The sequence below is a fragment of the Protopterus annectens genome, chromosome 7.part0 (assembly GCF_019279795.1).
Source record: "Protopterus annectens isolate FY-2018-M chromosome 7.part0, PAN1.0, whole genome shotgun sequence".
Taxonomy (NCBI): Eukaryota; Metazoa; Chordata; order Ceratodontiformes; family Protopteridae; genus Protopterus; species Protopterus annectens.
Window position 1 is genome coordinate 418,009,477 of NC_056739.1, and position 16,695 is coordinate 418,026,171.

General features: G+C 45.2%; 1 protein-coding gene across 1 annotated transcript in view; it reads right to left on the bottom strand.

Annotated features, from left to right (window-relative positions):
* Window positions 1-16,695, bottom strand: part of SRRT (serrate, RNA effector molecule) — a gene marked incomplete in the record, with an annotated part of 984,080 nt that overhangs the window by 303,473 nt on the left and 663,912 nt on the right.

The following is a 16,695-nucleotide window of genomic DNA, read 5'->3' on the forward strand; positions in this document are numbered from 1 at the left end:
CCAAAGAGAATCATCAGACAATGGTTGTAGCATGAGCCAGGAGAACATACGGAGGAGTGAGGCTGCAGCAGCTCACCTAGCTGATGCATTGGCAGCATCATAGCTGTATTTTATAAAGCGTCTAATGACCTGTGTGGCTGAAGAGTAGAGGGCACTTGTGCCTTAGTGGATGAATCTGTAATTGAGTTCAGTTGATCCATGGCTTGTGAGACCAGGTCCAAAGCATATCTGACCATATGCGTTTAGTAACTGATGGCTCTAAAGGCCAGGGTGGAAGATGTGTAAATTTTCTTCCCTAATCTATCATTTTACTCTCTTCATTTGATGGGAGCAAGAAGAGGAGGGAATCTGTATTGTTTATCCGGAGAGACAGTAATTACAGTAGGGTCTGCCATAGGAGGCTTGATAAGAAATTTCAAGCCATCAGGAAAGTACAGTTGTGTACCTACCATAAATGTAGATGTTCGAGTGTATTCACTGTTGCAGTCATTACATTTGGGTTATCCTGCTGGCAGGCGACCCGCAGTCGGCCCGAGTTCCAAAGTCTTGGTCCGGCGTCGGTTGCTGTCGCATCTTCCCTGACGTCAGTGGTATAAAAGTTACAACAGACGCCATTTTCTTCAGTTTTTCTTGCCCCAGATGTCAGGTGCCCCCAGATAGGAAGGCTGGAAAGATAAAATTATGCCAAAAAACATGCATATATTACTATAAACATTTTTTTCATCTACAAGCAAATACACCACATAGGTTGTATAGAGTTGAGAAGTACAGAAAAGTTCCAGCAATGAAAAGGGGGATGGTGGGTGGGTAACCTGGACTGCAACAGTGAATACACTCGAACATCTACATTTATGGTAGGTACACAACTGTACTATGTTCATCGTGTTTCACTGTTGCAGTCATTACACTTGGGTAGAATCCCAAAGCTGAGGTTGGGCGGCTGGGTCTAAATTGGATTTGGAGAGGCTACCAGGCCCTGCAGAACTGCAGTGGCAAAGCCTGCTCTGGATTTAGAGTAGAGAGGTAAGTGGTAGTGCTTGGTGAAAGTGTGCACTGAGCTCCAGGTTGCAGCTTCTAAAATGTCTTTGGCTGGTACTCCTCTGAGGAAAGCTGCTGAAGTGGCTGCTGCTCTGGTAGAATGAGGCCTAATGCCCTTAGGCACTGATTTGCCATGTTGTGCATAACAGAAGCGGATGCAGTGGCCTATCCATTTTGAAATTGTCTGCTTTGTAATAGGCTTTCCTTGCGATCCTGCAGCATAGGCTACAAACACTTGCTCAGTTTTTCTGAAAGCTTTTGTTTTGTCCAAGTAGAATCGTAGCCGTCTGTGTATATCCAAAGAGTGCAGAAGTCTCTCCCCTTTATTCTGGGGATATGGGTAGAAAGTAGGTAAATGAATGGTTTGGTTCAAGGCCACATTGGAGACCACTTTTGGCATGAATGCTGGGTTTGTCCTAAGAGAGACCCTGTCCTGATGAAAAATGATGAAAGGTTTCACAGCCATTAATGCCTGTAACTCTGAGACTCTTCTTGCTGAAGTTATTGCTAGGAGCAGAGCAGTTTTCCATGATAAGAATGTTAGATCAGCTGTGCTGGCTGGTTCAAAAGGAGGCAGTGTGAGTTTTTTTTAAAACAAAATTGAGATCCCAAGTTGGTACTGGTGCTCTCCTTGGGGGTCTTATATCTTTTGCCCCTCTGAGGTACTGTCGTAGTAGAGGATGTGAAAAAATAGGAGGTTCCGTATTGTAATGAGCTGAAATGGCAGAGGCATGGATTTTAATTGATGAGAAAGATAGGCCTTTGTCCAGCATCTCAGTTAGGTATTGTAAAATCTGAGGTACATTAGGGACAAGTAGTTCGAGTCCTTGTGCCTGGTTCCAAGCACAGAATCTCTTCCATTTTTCTGCATAAGATTTCCTAGTGCTGGGCCTCCTGGCTTCTAAAATGACATCCAAAACAGCTTTAGAGAGGGGTGTAGTCTGAGTGGCTACATTATCTGCCATGCTGCCAGATTTAAGGTTCTGAGTTGACTGTGCAGAATCTGATTGTTTTGTTGTGTCAGAATATGAGGAATTTGAGGTAGAGGCCAAGATGGACCTTGAGACAAACTCTTTAAGATTGGGTACCAGTGTTGGCGTGGCCAGTCTGGGGCAATAAGGATAATTTTTGGCCTTTCTTGTCTGACTTTTAGGAGTACCTTGGTAAGGAGAGGCATCGGAGGGAAGGCATAGACTGTCAGGCCTTTCCAGCTGAATGATAGAGCATCCACTTTCCTGCTTGAGAGTGATAAGTTCTTGTGAAGAATTTCTGTATTTGGTAATTGTGAGGGGAGGCAAAAAGATCTCTGTCTGATCGTCCCCATTTCCTCGTTATCATGCTGAATACCTGTGGATTTAGTTTCCATTCGTGAGGATCCATGAGATTTCTGCTTAGTTTGTCTGCCAGTGTATTTTTTGTTCCTGGCAGGAATTGTGCCTGCAGATGTACTTGATAGGTCAGTGCTGTGTTCCACAAAGTCATGGCTTGCCTGCATAGGGGGTAGGAATGTGTGCCCCCTTGCTTGTTTATGTACCACATAACTGTGGTATTGTCCGTCTTTATTAATAGTTGTCCTGGATGTAGTAGGTCCTTGAAAGCTGTCAGGGTATTCTGTACAGCTAGCATCTCTTTTTGATTGATGTGAAGATGCATTTGTTCCTTGGCCCACCATGCCCTGAATACATTTTCCTGCCATATGTGCCCCCCCAGGCATAATCCGATGCATCCGCTGTTATTGTCTGCCTGGCTGTGGGTAAAGTGAAAGGCTGTCCCTTGTTGTGGTGACAGGCCTGGGCCCACCATTGAAACTCCTGTTGTAGGCAGGGAATTAAAGTTATGATTGTCTCCAGGCTGACAAAGCTGAGTCCAAACACTTTTTAGATACCATTGTAGCTTCCTCATATGCAGTTTTGCATATGGAATTAGTAGAATGCAGGATGCCATGAAGACCAGGGCCTGCAGAACTTTTCTTGCAGGGAGCTGGGTCTCTGCTGCCATCATTTGAAAGTAATGAGTCAGTTGCCTTTGTTTGCCTGGCGTGAGATAAGCCATCTGGGCAGTTGTATTTAAGCTTGCACCCAGGAATATGATCTCTTGAGCGGGCACTAGTTTTGATTTCTTTTCGTTTACGGTGTACCCTAGGCAAATTAGCAATCTTTTTGCAGACGCCAGATGCTTTAGAAGAATGTCCTTGCTCTCTGCTTGAATAAGGCAGTCGTCCAAGTAGGGATATATTTGAATTCCTTTTTGTCTGCAAAATGCAATTACTGGTGCCAGGCATTTTGTGAAGACCCTGGGCACAGTAGATAAGCCAAAGGGCAGTGCAGAGAATTGGGAATGCATTGAGCCTGCTATGAATCTGAGGTATCTTCTGCAAGATTGTCTGATTGGGACATGCAGGTATGCCTCCTTGAGGTCCAAAGTAACTAGCCAAGCCTTCTTGCCCAGCATACATTTTGAATTTTGGAACATCAAGGAAATTATTTAGGACTGACAGGTCCAGTATTGGTCTCCAGGCTTTGTCCTTTCTGGGTACTAAGAAAAGTAGTCAGTAAAATCCTTGTCCCTGTTCTTGCTGTGGAACTTTTTGAATTGCTTCCATGTCCATAAGAGCAGCAATTTGTTTTTGTGCCTCTGCCCATTGGTGTTGTGGCAGGTCTGGCATACCTTTTGGTTTTGGAAGCGTGTGGAAGTGGAACCTGTAACCCTGAGTAACAATATTCAGCACTTATTGGTCCTGGGTGATCATGTGCCAATTTTTTGAGAAAAGTGCTAGCTTCCCCCCTAGGGGTGCTGTCAAAAGGTAAGTGCTTGGAATTTGCAGAGGGAAGTCATTGGGATGGTTTCCTATAAGGTTGTGATTCGTCTTCCCCTCCTTTGGGGGCTGAAGCACCCCATTGTTTAGGTCGGTAGGAGCCTTGGGGCTGAGATCTGCCTCTTGGGCGTCTGTATCTGCCTCTGTGGCCTGTCTGACACTGGAAAGGAACAATTTTTTTGAAGGCCAGTTTCTGCTAAATCTAGGTGGTTGAACCTGTAAGAAATCTTTCACTTTCTGCATTGATTTTGCTTTATCCTCCATTTTCTTTAACACCTCTTCTGCCTTAACACCAAACAAAGTCTCATGCTGCAATGGAGCATCCAATAATTTTACTTTAACATGGTCAGGTAAACTTTGTTCTTTCAACCAAGCATGCCTTCGAATAACAGAGCCTGTAACTGCGGCTCTACAAGAAGCCTCTAATGAATCAAAACCACATTGCAGAGTATGCTTTCCCACTTGTTCAACTGCATGCAATAAATACTGCATTTCCTTACTGTCAGAACCTTCTGTATTTGAAACCATTTTCTGTTTTAACCATGACATGAGGTACTGTTGGTATTTAAGCATGTGAAATTGACAGTTTAAAGCTCTTACAGCTAAAGTAGCAGAAGTGTAAACTTTTTTCCCCCATCTGTCCAGAGCTCTGGAATCCCTATCCGAGGGGACAGGATTTTTAGCAGTGGAAGCCTTAACCCCCTTTGGACCCTGAGAAATTGTTTCTGGATCTGCATCGGGGTTTTTGTAAAGAAATTTATGAGAGTCAGGAACTCTGTAGTACCTGTCTGGCTTGACTGGTGCAGTGGGTAAAGAATCAGGAGACAGAGATAAATCAACAACAATATCAAGCACAGGGGGAATAGCTAGGGGCCTGTGCTAAGGTGCTAAGGCAATAAAAGGAAGTCTCTGAGCCTTTTCTTGGATTCTGAATAATCCTAGCTCTCCCAATGGAAATGCTCCCTCATGGTGTGCAGGGTTTCCCCAAAGGAATAATCCTCAGGCGGAGAGGCTGAAGGTATGGACTCTTCTGCATCAGTCATCATAGGGAGGAAGAGAATATCCCTGATCAGAAGAGGAGTCAGAGGAAATAGAAACCTGGTCAGAAGAATCATAATCAGTGTCTTTCCTAGGCCTTTTATCAGGAGAGGGAACCCCTGATTAAAGTAATTAGGTCATCGGCCATTTTAAGCATCTGCTTCTTTGGCATTGATGACTGTTCTGGAGAATGCTGTACTTGTTTCCTTGTCTTAAATGGTGTTTTTGACTTTGCTGCTGTAGTGGGCTTAATTGTAAGCTGTGAAGGTCTGAAAACACCCTCAAAAGCCGATGCCTGCTCAGCGGCTCCAGACCCATCTGAGGGTATAGTTTCCATAGGCCCAATACCTTGAGTTTCCACAGGCCTCGGTGTCTCCACGTGGCTGTTGGTTACGACCTGTGGCTCTGAAGTAGCGGGTGTCAGGGGCTGTGAAAGCGCCTCTGAGAACCGGCGACTGGCCTAGAAGAGGCTTCATCGGTTTTGGACCTCGGATGCCTGTCCTTTTCTTTGTCTTTGTGTTTTTTATAAATTCCGGTCGTCGGCTGTTCCGATGGCATTATGTAATTAAACCTTCGGCCAAAATAATGTAGAGCAAAATCAAACCGACTAGTGACGTCGTGGTCAGGGCCTAGGCAAGGAATACAGTAAGAGTGAAAGTCCTTATGAGGTATTTGTTTCCCACAAGAAATACAATTATTAACTTGTATTGACATCGGTCTGGAGCAAGTTACTTAGCTTTATTGAAGACTTCGGTTCTGAAACTCAATTTTGAAAATCTCAGGAATCGGCCGACCGGCACTTGCGAACTGCTTTTGCTTCGGGCACCGCGCACACCAAGAAAGACTGAAGAAAATGGTGTCGGTTGCAACTTTTATACCCCTGACGCACTGACGTCAGGGAAGATGCAACAGCAACCAATGCCGGACCAAGACTTTGGAACTCGGGCAGACTGTGGGTCGCCTGCCAGCAAGATAACCCAAGTGTAATGACTGCAACAGTGAAACGCGATGAACATCTTTATAGAACCTGTCTGGTCTTTTTGGGATTGGTGGCTGAGAATCTGAAGCTTTGGAAGCTGAGGCCAGGGATGACTGAGGGGGAGTGGGAGGGGGATTGCATCTGCTGAAGCTCACATCTTTTTTGAACTTCTGTCATTTATGTGGAATCCCATTTGAAGTACTCCCTCATTTTGGAAATAGTTTCCCAAAGGTGATGTCTTCAGGTGGGGAATCACCTTTTAGAGAGTCCTCTTCAGGAGAACAATATTCTAAGGGAGAAGCCAGTTGTGAGGAATATGAAAGGGACTCATCTGAAGAGGAAGACGAAGAATCAGGTGTCTGTGGATGAGGCAAGGGACCCAAAGAAGCAGGCCTGGGACCCTAAGCTGGCAGAGCAGAAGGAATCTGTGAGAAAGTAGGCCTAAGGGCCATAAAGGCTTGGAAAAGATTGAGAGAATGCCTGCCAATCAGGAATACCTTCTGAAGGTGCAGACAAATGCTTAGACTGTTTCTTTTTTACAGCAGTAGTCTTTGTTCTGTGCTGAGCAGACACAGGCCTAGGATCTGAGGACACCAGAGGATTAGAAGAGCTTTTCTCAGTTATGGAAGCTGCCATAAGCAATTCATGCGAACCTGGGCCCCCATCCCAACATCGGACATGCATGTTGTTGGTACCTCCACGGACGTGTAGGATGGAGAAACTAGGGCAGCGTCCGAAGCGGTATCCACTGAAGTCACCAAAGCCATCAGATGTACCTCAGCCCCTAGACTGGTGGCTGGCAGAAAGTCTGAACCCAGAGGTGCAGGTGCTTTTGTTGGCCTTGCTACTTTGGCCTTCTCTCTGTGGTTTGGGAGAGGAGGCAGGCATCGCTTCCATACCCAAAACAAGTCGCTTAAGACGTTGGTTTTCCACAAATAAGTTTAGGGCTCTGAGACAGATGCACAGAGTTTTTGGGACAAACGATTGGCAAATGGAACATGCTTTGTAGTTGTGGTAAGGCCCTAAACAAAAAAGGAAGAGGTTGCGGCCGTCTGTGTGGGATTTGACATCCGCACTTGAATTTTCCCTTCCTAGATGACATGGATGGAATCAGCTTAAGGAAAGAAAAAAAAATAGAATAGAAAAGGTTTCCCAATGGTGTACTTGTCTGTTGGAAGACAATGGCACGCAGCAGAACAAGCGAGCTGATGTTCGACTGACGGCAGAGAAGTTCTGAGGTCTGTGCGTGCGGACGTCACATTTATGACCCACGGTTTATGGTACCTATGTGTGACGTCCCACGCAACATAAAGCAACCAGGCTAAGCTTTTGTATATGGGACGGATGTTTGGGTCGCCTCAGGCAGAGGATCCCTCATGTTAAGAATACTGCAACATGAGATTAGAAGGACATCTAATAGGTTTAATGTGTGGTTCATTGCTGCAATCTTCTTCTGGGAAGAGAATACCAGAGTTGTCTGCCACTGCCGAGAGGGGTTGGTATATCTGTTGATAGCAGAAGAAACACCTATTAAAGTTCTAGAAAGGTACAATCTGTAGTAACTTGAGATGCTACGGACTGATGACCAAGTCAGTCGCATACAGGATTTCCTGTGCACCTTCCCTTTTAGAAAAGTAGGATTGACAGCTGTGCATACCAAGCAGAAAGGGACCAGAATCTTTCTTGCAGCCATTTTCCACGTAGAAATGTTCTGCTTAGAAAGAGGCAACCCTTTCTCATCTTCAGCAAATCCACAAAAAGCTGTTCTTACTTTCTAAGACATTTTGTTCTGTCCCACTAATCTCAGCTGTCTATAGACAGTGCGTACAATTTTCTCCCTTGCTTCAAAGTGAAGGGAACCTTGACAACTGGAGAGCTTGATTTAGCACCACTTTTGTAAACACCCTGGATACAAAAATGGATTTAGTGCACAAGTTTTCTTTTTTCTGCTTTAAACATCAAGGCTTGGACTTCAGTCTTCTAGTGGATGTAATGACAACTGAAAAAAACAGCTTTCCAGGATAAGTCATTTAAACTCCACAGAGGCAGATGTTTCAAACAGTACTAGGGTAATTTTTTTGCAGTGCGATGTTAAGGACTCAAAGCTGAAGCTATGGATCATGTGGGAGGACTGATGTGAAAGATGCTTTTAGAAAGTGCTTAACTTTAAGTGTGGATGCACAAGGGGTTTCTAAAGGCATGCAAGATGTGATGGTTGTACCTTTGGGAAACTAAGCTAGGCCCATGTATAATGCCGAGTGAGACTACAGAATGTTACCCAAATATTACACAAGTAGCACTGAATCTTCCCCACATGAAACCTGGCTAGAGGAACCATTGCGATGGTTGAAGCCATGTGATTAAGGATGCTTGGACTATGTCCAATAGTCCACTCTCTTTGCTGTCATATAATTGTCTTGTTTTCATTTTCACTTCTGACTTGGAAAGAATAGCTGTATAAAATCTTACCATAACCATAAATGTCCTTCTGTTCTATGTTGCAGTATTCATAACCTTTGGGTTAGCCTCTGCCTAATGACTTGAACATCCGGCCAGTACACAAAAGCTTCAGTCACTGCAAGGTATGTGGGACGTCTGACATTGGCCATAGGGTGCGTGGGCCATAAAAGTGACGTCTGCACGTACCTTCCTCAGAACTGAATACCCCAGTCGCACAGCAGTCCCAGGATAGCTGCACAAGGCCTGAATCATCCAGAAAAGCTTTTTGTTTCTTTTTCAGGGGTAGAAGGGTGGGACAGAATACTGCAACATGGAAGAGGAGGACATCAACAGTTATGGTAAGATTTGACAAAACTGTTCCCATGTCCTATTCTCATGTTACAGTATTCATAACCTTTGGGTGAGTGCCATAGCTCAAAGGGAAGAAGAGGGTGGTTTGGAACCATTTTCCAAAAATTCATGCAGGATTGCCCCAGCAAAAGTATTCTGGATCTGAAGATGCGGTCCAGTTTGTAGTGTTTGGTGAAGGTATGGACACTTCTAGAACAGAAGCAGTGTCCAGTACCTTGAAAAATGCTGCAGAGGAGGCCATGGTCCTACTGGAATGGGATTTTATTTTATAATCCAGGTGTCTGCCATGGTAGGCATAAACAAAAAGAGATGGCTTTGGAAATCCAGGTAGAAATGGTCTTGTTTTGTCACAGCTTTATCCACAGCCCTGGGGTGAAAGAAGACAAACTGTTGCTCTGATTTCCTAAGGGATTTGGTCTTGTTTAGGTAGAATCTTAGTTGGCTGCAAACATCAAGGAATGCAGGACTTTCACTGTCATTCTGGGGTTGCGGAAAAAAAGTAAGGAAGGTGGATACAATGGTTCAGGGACAACTCATTGACCACCTTAGGCATAAAAGATGGGACAGTCCATAGGGTTACCCTATCTTTCTGGAGATTAAAAAGGGCGGGGTGACAATGAGGGCCTGGAGCTCTGATACACTCCTGGCTGATGTCAGAGCCACCAAAAGCACAGTTTTTCAAGTGCAGTACTTTAGAGAGGCTGTAGCTGCTGGCTCAAATGGGGCAACAGTGAGCTTCTCTAATCCAATTTAGGGCCCAGAGCATTGGAACTGGCTTCTTGTGGGGCCTGATATGTAGAACTCCTTTCAGGAATAACTTCACTTGAAGTCTAGAAGCACGTGGAGGGTCGAGAGACAGACAAGCAGAAAGAGCAGCAAGGTGGGCCTTAACAGAGGAATATTCCAACCTTGCCTGCAACAATTCACACAGGTAAGACAGCACTAAGGGGACCTCTCCTTGAAATGGGTCTAGTCTTCTTAGACACCAAATGGAGACCCTTTTCCATTTGGACAGATAAGATCTCCTAGTATTGGGTTTCCTGGTCTCCTGCAGGACATTTAACACATCCTCAGAGTAAAGGTGTCTGAAAGCAATCAGAACTTTATCACCCACAGGGTTAAGCTCAGAAATTCCAAGACTGAATGGATTAGGGATCTCTTGTCCTGTGTGAGTAGGTCCACGCTGTGAGGTAACTTGTGATGGTTGCCCCTGGCTAAATGCAGAAGGAGGGGGGACCAATGCTGTACTGGCCAAAAGGGAGTCACCAACAAGATTTTTGGTTTGTTCTGTTGAATTTTCATTAGGACGTTTTGTATGAGTGGGAAGAGGGGAATGGATACAGTAACATCCCTTCCATGAGATTGAGAAGGCATCAGTCACCCTCGCTAGGGGACTGGGTGCCCTGGTACAAAACTGTGGAAGATGTCTGTTCAGAGGGAGGCAAACAGATCTATTTGTGCTGCATCCCACCTGTGGACTATGCCCAGAAACACATCCTTGTGCAGAATCCATTCATAGGATTGTGACATGGCCCTGCCCAAGATGTCAGCCTGAGTGTTCTGAGCTGAGAGAATGTAGACCGACTGCCGAGTGACTCCAGGCTGGACCGCCAATTCCTAGGCCTGGAGTGCAAGTCTGTATGAAAAGCAAGATATTGTTCCCCGGTTTGTTCACATACTAAAGAACGGTAGGAACAACTTCAGGGGCCCTTGCTTCAGAATGTTTTGGAAGGCTGTCAGTGCAAAGATGAGGGCCTTCATCTCTCTGATGATGTGCTTCCTCTTAAAGGGGACTGTCCATGTACCTTGCACCTTCAAGCTGCCCAAAGCAGCTCCCCAACCCAGGTCTGAAGCATCTGTGTACATTTCCTGTACTGGAGTGAGGGGCTGTAAGGGAAAGTCCTGGGTTGAGAGAGATCTGATGCATCCCACTGAAGGGTCTCCTTCCTTAGGCATGGTAGGAAGGGAATTGTGTGGTCCACAGGATGGGAGTGTTGGTTCCATGTGGACCTCCGGTACCACTGAAGAAGTTTCCTCATGTGCAGCCTTGCCAGTGGCAACATGGGGATAAGTAAAGGCCATATGCCCTAGAAGCCAGAGATATTCTCTGGCTGTCATTGCAAGGGCATGGAGGACAAACAGTAGGTATTCTTTCAGGCTTTCCACCATTTGGGGTGGGAGGAATGCCCTCACAACATCCGTCCTGATTTTGAACCCCAGGAAAACTTGGTCCTGACAGGGATTTAGGCTGGACTTGGGAAACTGACGGTGAAACCCGGGGACTGCAGAACAGAAATGACTGACTGAAGATGGTTCTGTAGGAACCTCACAATCTGCCTGGATCAGGAGGTCATCCAGGTATAGGAAAATTTGTAACCCTTGAACCCTGCAATAGGCTACCACTGGAGCCAGGCACTTGAATACTCTTGGAGCAGTACATAATCCAAAGGGTAAAGCAGAGAATTGAAAATGTGTTGAACCCAGAGAAACGTAAATACTTCCTGCATTTGGGCCTTATGGGGATATGCAGATATGCATCTTTGATGTCCAAGGTGTCAAGAAATGCCTGAGGCATTTGCAGTGGGAATAGATTCTGAAGCATAAGCATGCAGAAAGTGGGTACTTGAAAGAGAAGGAGGTGAGTGAGATCCAGGATGGGTCTCCATGGGTTGTCTCTTCTTGAGACCAGGAAAAGTCTGGAGTCGAAGCCCCTTCCCTTTTCTTACGCAGGGACTGGTCGGAGAGAGTCTCTTGAGAGAGGAGGCTGTCCAAGACCGTTTGGAATAGGGGCAGCTGGTCCTCTGGTGGCTTTGGGATGCCTCTTCTCATTACATCCAAGTGACGCCTCCAGGTGCATCTGCAGTTCACTCCTACTGATGCCTCTAGGCGTCAAATATTGCTTGCTCATATTTGCATCAATAATTCCAAAACCATGCTATGTACACAGCTTTAAAAGATTTCATCTTAAAGCTTACACAATGGCAAACTCAACTGCATTAATATTTGACCCCCCCCCCTGTCTAATGCAGGTAAATAGATATTAATTGTTTCTATGATATTAATTTATACAGATAAAATGTTCACATTTTACTAAATATCTCAACAACCAAGTAAAAAGTACAGTTTTGTACCTACCATAAATGTAGATGTCCGAACTGGATAGCATCTGCAGTCATAACAAGTGGGTTGTCCTGTCGTCAGGCAGCCCTTCAGTCGGCCGGATTCCAAAGTCCGGGTCCGGCTTCGGCTGATGTCGCACTCCACCCGACGTCATCTCTGTTGGTCTTCGGGTATAAAGGCATCAGCCGACGCCATTTTCCTCAGTGTTTCTTGCCCCAGATGCCAGTAGCCCTCTTGCAGGCTAAAATTTGGATAGATGCCAATGTTTCCAAATAGATAGAGGTAAACACAACAATAAGCATGTATGTACATGTACACAAACAAATACACCATAAAAGACTCCCCAACAGCTAGCTATTAGAAGGGTAAACACCCTAGGAGTACCACAGAGGGATGGTGGGAGGGTAATCCTGACTGCAGATGCTATCCAGTTCGGACATCTACATTTATGGTAGGTACAAAACTGTACTATGTCCTTCATGGATGCATCTGCAGTCATAACAAGTGGGTAGAATACCATAGCCAACTAGGGAGGAGGATAAAAGTAGATTATGGTGTGTTTAGGATCCCTTGCAGTACAGCAGTGGCAAACCCTGCTCGGGATCTGGAATATAGAGGCAAATTGTAATGCTTGGCAAATGTATGCACGGAGGTCCAAGTAGCCGCCTCAATAATGTCTTTGGTTGCCACTCCTCGTAAGAAGGCTGTGGTAGTGGCTGTTGCTCTTGTAGAATGAGGTCTTATGTTCTGTGGAATTGGTTTTCCATGGAAGGAGTAACAGAATCGTATGCAATTTCCTATCCATTTGGAGATTGTCTGTTTGGAAATAGCTTTTCCTTCCCTTCCTGTTGCATAGGCTACAAAAAGTTGGTCAGTCTTTCTGCTATTTTTGTTCTGTCCAAGTAGTAGCGTAGCTGTCTATGTACATCCAAGGTATGCAGTATTCTTCCCCTCTGTTTTGTGGGTTGGGAAAGAAGGTAGGTAGGTGGATTGCCTGGTTTAAAGACACTCTGGATACCACCTTAGGCATAAATGTAGTATTAGTCCTCATGGACACTCTATCTTGGTGGAAGATTAGGAAGGGTTGCACTGCCATTAAGGCCTGTAGTTCTGAAACCCTCCTTGCTGAAGTAATTGCCAGTAGGAAAGCAGTTTTCCATGACAGGTGTTGTAGGTCTGCTGTTGCTGCTGGTTCAAAGGGTGCTAGTGTCAACTTTTCTAGCACAAAGTTTAAATCCCAAGCTGGTAATGGTGGTTTCCTTGGAGGTTTTACATTCTTGATTCCTCTGAGGAATTGTCTGAGCAAAGGGTGCGAAAAAACAGGTGTATCAAAGCTGTATTCTGCTGAAATAGCTGATGCATGTATCTTGATGGAGGAGTAGGACAGGCCTGAATGAAGAAGTTCGCCAGATACTCCAGAATGTTAGGCATATCTATGTTTGACACATCTTTTCCTCTTTCCGTACTCCAGATGACAAACCTTTTCCATTTTCCAGCATAGTTCCTTCTTGTTGAAGGTCTGCGTGCTTCAGAATAATGTCTTTAACTCTTTGGGAAAGTTCTGGAATAGCTGCTGTTATGTGATGTTCCATGCAGTCAGTTGTAAGGTTTTAGGTTTGGATGTATGATGCTGTAGTTGTTCTGCGTTAACATCAAAGGCATCAGGGAATTGTCCACATATTGTTCGAGACATGCTCCTCAGTAGTGGGTACCAGTGTTGTCTTGGCCAGTTTGGAGCTATCAGGATTATCCTTGGACGTTCTTCCTTGATTTTCAGTAGTACCTTGTGTATCAAAGGAAGAGGCGGGAATGCATATGCTGTTAGGCCTTTCCAGTTGAAAGAGAGCGAATCCACTTTCCATGCTAATGGGTGGAATGTCCTTGTGCAGAATTTTTTGAGCTGGTGTTTGAGAGGTGATGCGAATAGGTCTATCTGTGGCATTCCCCATTTCTTTGAGATGGTCTTGAAGATGTCCGGATGAAGCTTCCATTCGTGGGCATCCGAAGTGGTTCTGCTTAATATGTCTGCTAGGGTATTGTCTTTCCCTGGTACAAATATTGCCTGTAACTGGATGTTGTAGCTGAGTGCCAGGGTCCACAGCTCCAAGGTCATTCTGCATAGGGGGTATGAGTGAGTGCCTCCCTGTTTGTTGATGTACCACATGACTGTGGTGTTGTCTGTCCTTATCATCAACTGGCCCTCTTTGAGAAATGGTTTGAACTTTTGGATTGCCAGTTTTACTGCCAGCATTTCTTTTAGGTTGATGTGCAGTTGAAGTTGATCCTGTGTCCACAATCCTTGCACACATTTGTCCAGCATGTGTGCCCCCCATCCTAGGTCTGAAGCGTCTGTTGTGATGGTCTGGCTTGCTTGACATCTGCGAAAGGGTAGGCCTGGGTTTGACTGGCATGCCTGAGCCCACCATAGGAACTCCTGTTTTAAGCATGGAATTAGTGGGATTTCTGTTTCTAGACTGTGCCTGTGTTGGGACCATAAATTCTTTAGGTACCACTGTAGTTTTCTCATATGTAGTCTGGCAAATGGAACCAAGATTATGCATGATGCCATGAAGCCCAAGGCCTGCAGTACTTTTCTTGCTGTTAACTTGTTCAGTTTTGTTAGTGCCAAGAAGTATAGAGGAGTTCTTTTGTTTTTCTGTAGTCAGGAATGCCATTTGTTTTACTGTGTCCAGTTCCGCGCCGAAGAAAGTCCTTGTTTGGGATGGTATTAGCCTTGACTTTTGTAAATTGACTGTGTATCCCAGTGCTTGTAGCAAGTAAATGACCCTTTGTAAATCTGTTGTCAGCTTGCTTTTGTTGTCCCCTTGTAGCAGGCAGTCGTCCAGGTATGGGTAAATTTGAATTCCCTGAAGTCTGCAATGGGCGATTACTGATGCCAGGCATTTTGTGAATACTCTGGGCAGTAGATAAGCCAAAAGGCAATGCTGAGAATTGATAGTGCTCTGATCCTGCAAGAAATCTGAGGTATCTTCTGCAGATTGGTCGAATGGGGACGTGCAGGTATGCCTCCTTGAGATCTAGAGTTACCAGCCAAGACTCCTTGCCCAGCATGGGAAGAAGTTGCTGTAGGGTCAGCATTTTGAATTTTGGGACAATGATGTATGTATTTAAGGTGGACAGGTCGAGAATTGGTCTCCAACTTTTTTCCTTTCTTGGAACTAGGAATAGTCTGGAGTAGAACCCCTTTCCTTGCTCTGCTGCTGGCACTCTTTCCACAGCTCTCATGTTTGCTAACTCCATTATCTGGCGTAGAGCCTCTGTTTTTTGATTTGGAGGTAGATTTGGCATTCCTCTTTTGACTGGAATAGTGTGGAAGTGAAACCTGTAACCTTGATCTATGGTTTGTAAAATCCACTTGTCCTTTGTTATGTAGTGCCAGTTCTTTGAAAATAAGGTTAACTTTCCGCCTAGAGGAGCTGCTATTTGTTCCCTGGTAGGCGGGCTTAGGGTTAAGTCACTGTGGTTGTGTTGATGTAGTGGCAGTGGCCGTGTCTGTGCCTCTGTTGTTACCTTGCCACTGTCTTCCTCTGTAGGCACCTCCTCTGGATTGGTTTCTGCCTCTGGAACGTCTATTCCTGCCCCTTTGAAATTTTGTGGAGTCAGGAAAGGACCAACTTTTGGCAGGCCAGTTCCTGCTAAACCTTGGGGGTTGAACCTGCAAGAAATCTTTAACAGTTTGAACAGATTTTGCCTTTTCTTCCATTTTCTTCATAACCTGCTGGGCAGATGTACCAAACAAACTTGTCTTGTCCATAGGAGCATCTAGCAACTTAGCTTTAACATGATCCGGTAAAGCTTGTTCCTTTAGCCATGCATGCCTTCTTATCACTGTGCCTGTCATGGCTGATCTAAATGAAGCCTCCAGTGCATCATAGCCACATTTTAAGGAATGGTTGCTAACCTGTTGTATGTTATTTACCATATCTAATACATATTTCTTATCAAGAGATTCATCAGTGGTTAGTTTTTAGTTAACTGATCCAGCATAAACTCTTGGTATTGTATCATGTGAAACTGACAGTTTAAAGCTCTAGCTGAGAGAGTAGCTGAAGTGTAGACCTTTTACCCCATCTGTCTAATGACCTTGCTTCCCTTTCAGAAGGAATAGGGTTTTAGCTATGGTCGCGCTACTGCCTTGGGGCCCTGGGATATAGTTTCTGGGTCTGCAAGTGGAGCCTTGTAAAGGTGGTGATGAGTATCTGGCACCCTGTAAAATCTGTCTGGTTTGGCAGGGGCTGGGGTAAAGAATCTGGAGCGGAGCAAACATCATTGAAAGCATCATCCACCACAGAGAGAACAGGGGTATAGCCAAGGGCCTGTGCTGAGGAGGTGCAGAAAGGTCCTAAGTCTTTTCTGGAGTCTGAAAAATCCTGTTGCTGCCATTGGAACTGTTCTCGCATGGCATGCAAAGTTTCCCCAAAGGAAAATTCTTCTGGTGGGGAAGCAGCTGGGATGGATTCTTCAGCATCAGAATCTTCAAAATTGGAGAAGGGAGCCTCTGGCTGGTCAGTTATGTCTGATTCATCAGCAGAATCATCAGAGGACACTGGCTCGGGGGGCTCTGTCCTAGGTCTCTTCTCTGGGGGCTGAGAGGCCCTGTCTGGGTGAGCATTTGAGAACTAGAAGAGGGCCTGGATGGGGGTGGTTTAACAGGCACTGTTTTAGTAGTCTTGGCAGCTTTAGCCCTGGCGAAGGCCTTAATGGACATGGCTGCTGGAGGCCTAGCAGCACCACGTGCTGGGGTAGAAACATCCAAGGGGATGGTGTCTGATAAGTCAACCACCGTAGTGGGTAAAATTTCTGAAGTCGTTTCAAGAGTTGTAGCAGGGGCCTCAGTTGTAGGAATAGGTTCAGCTGTACTTTGTTCAGTTTT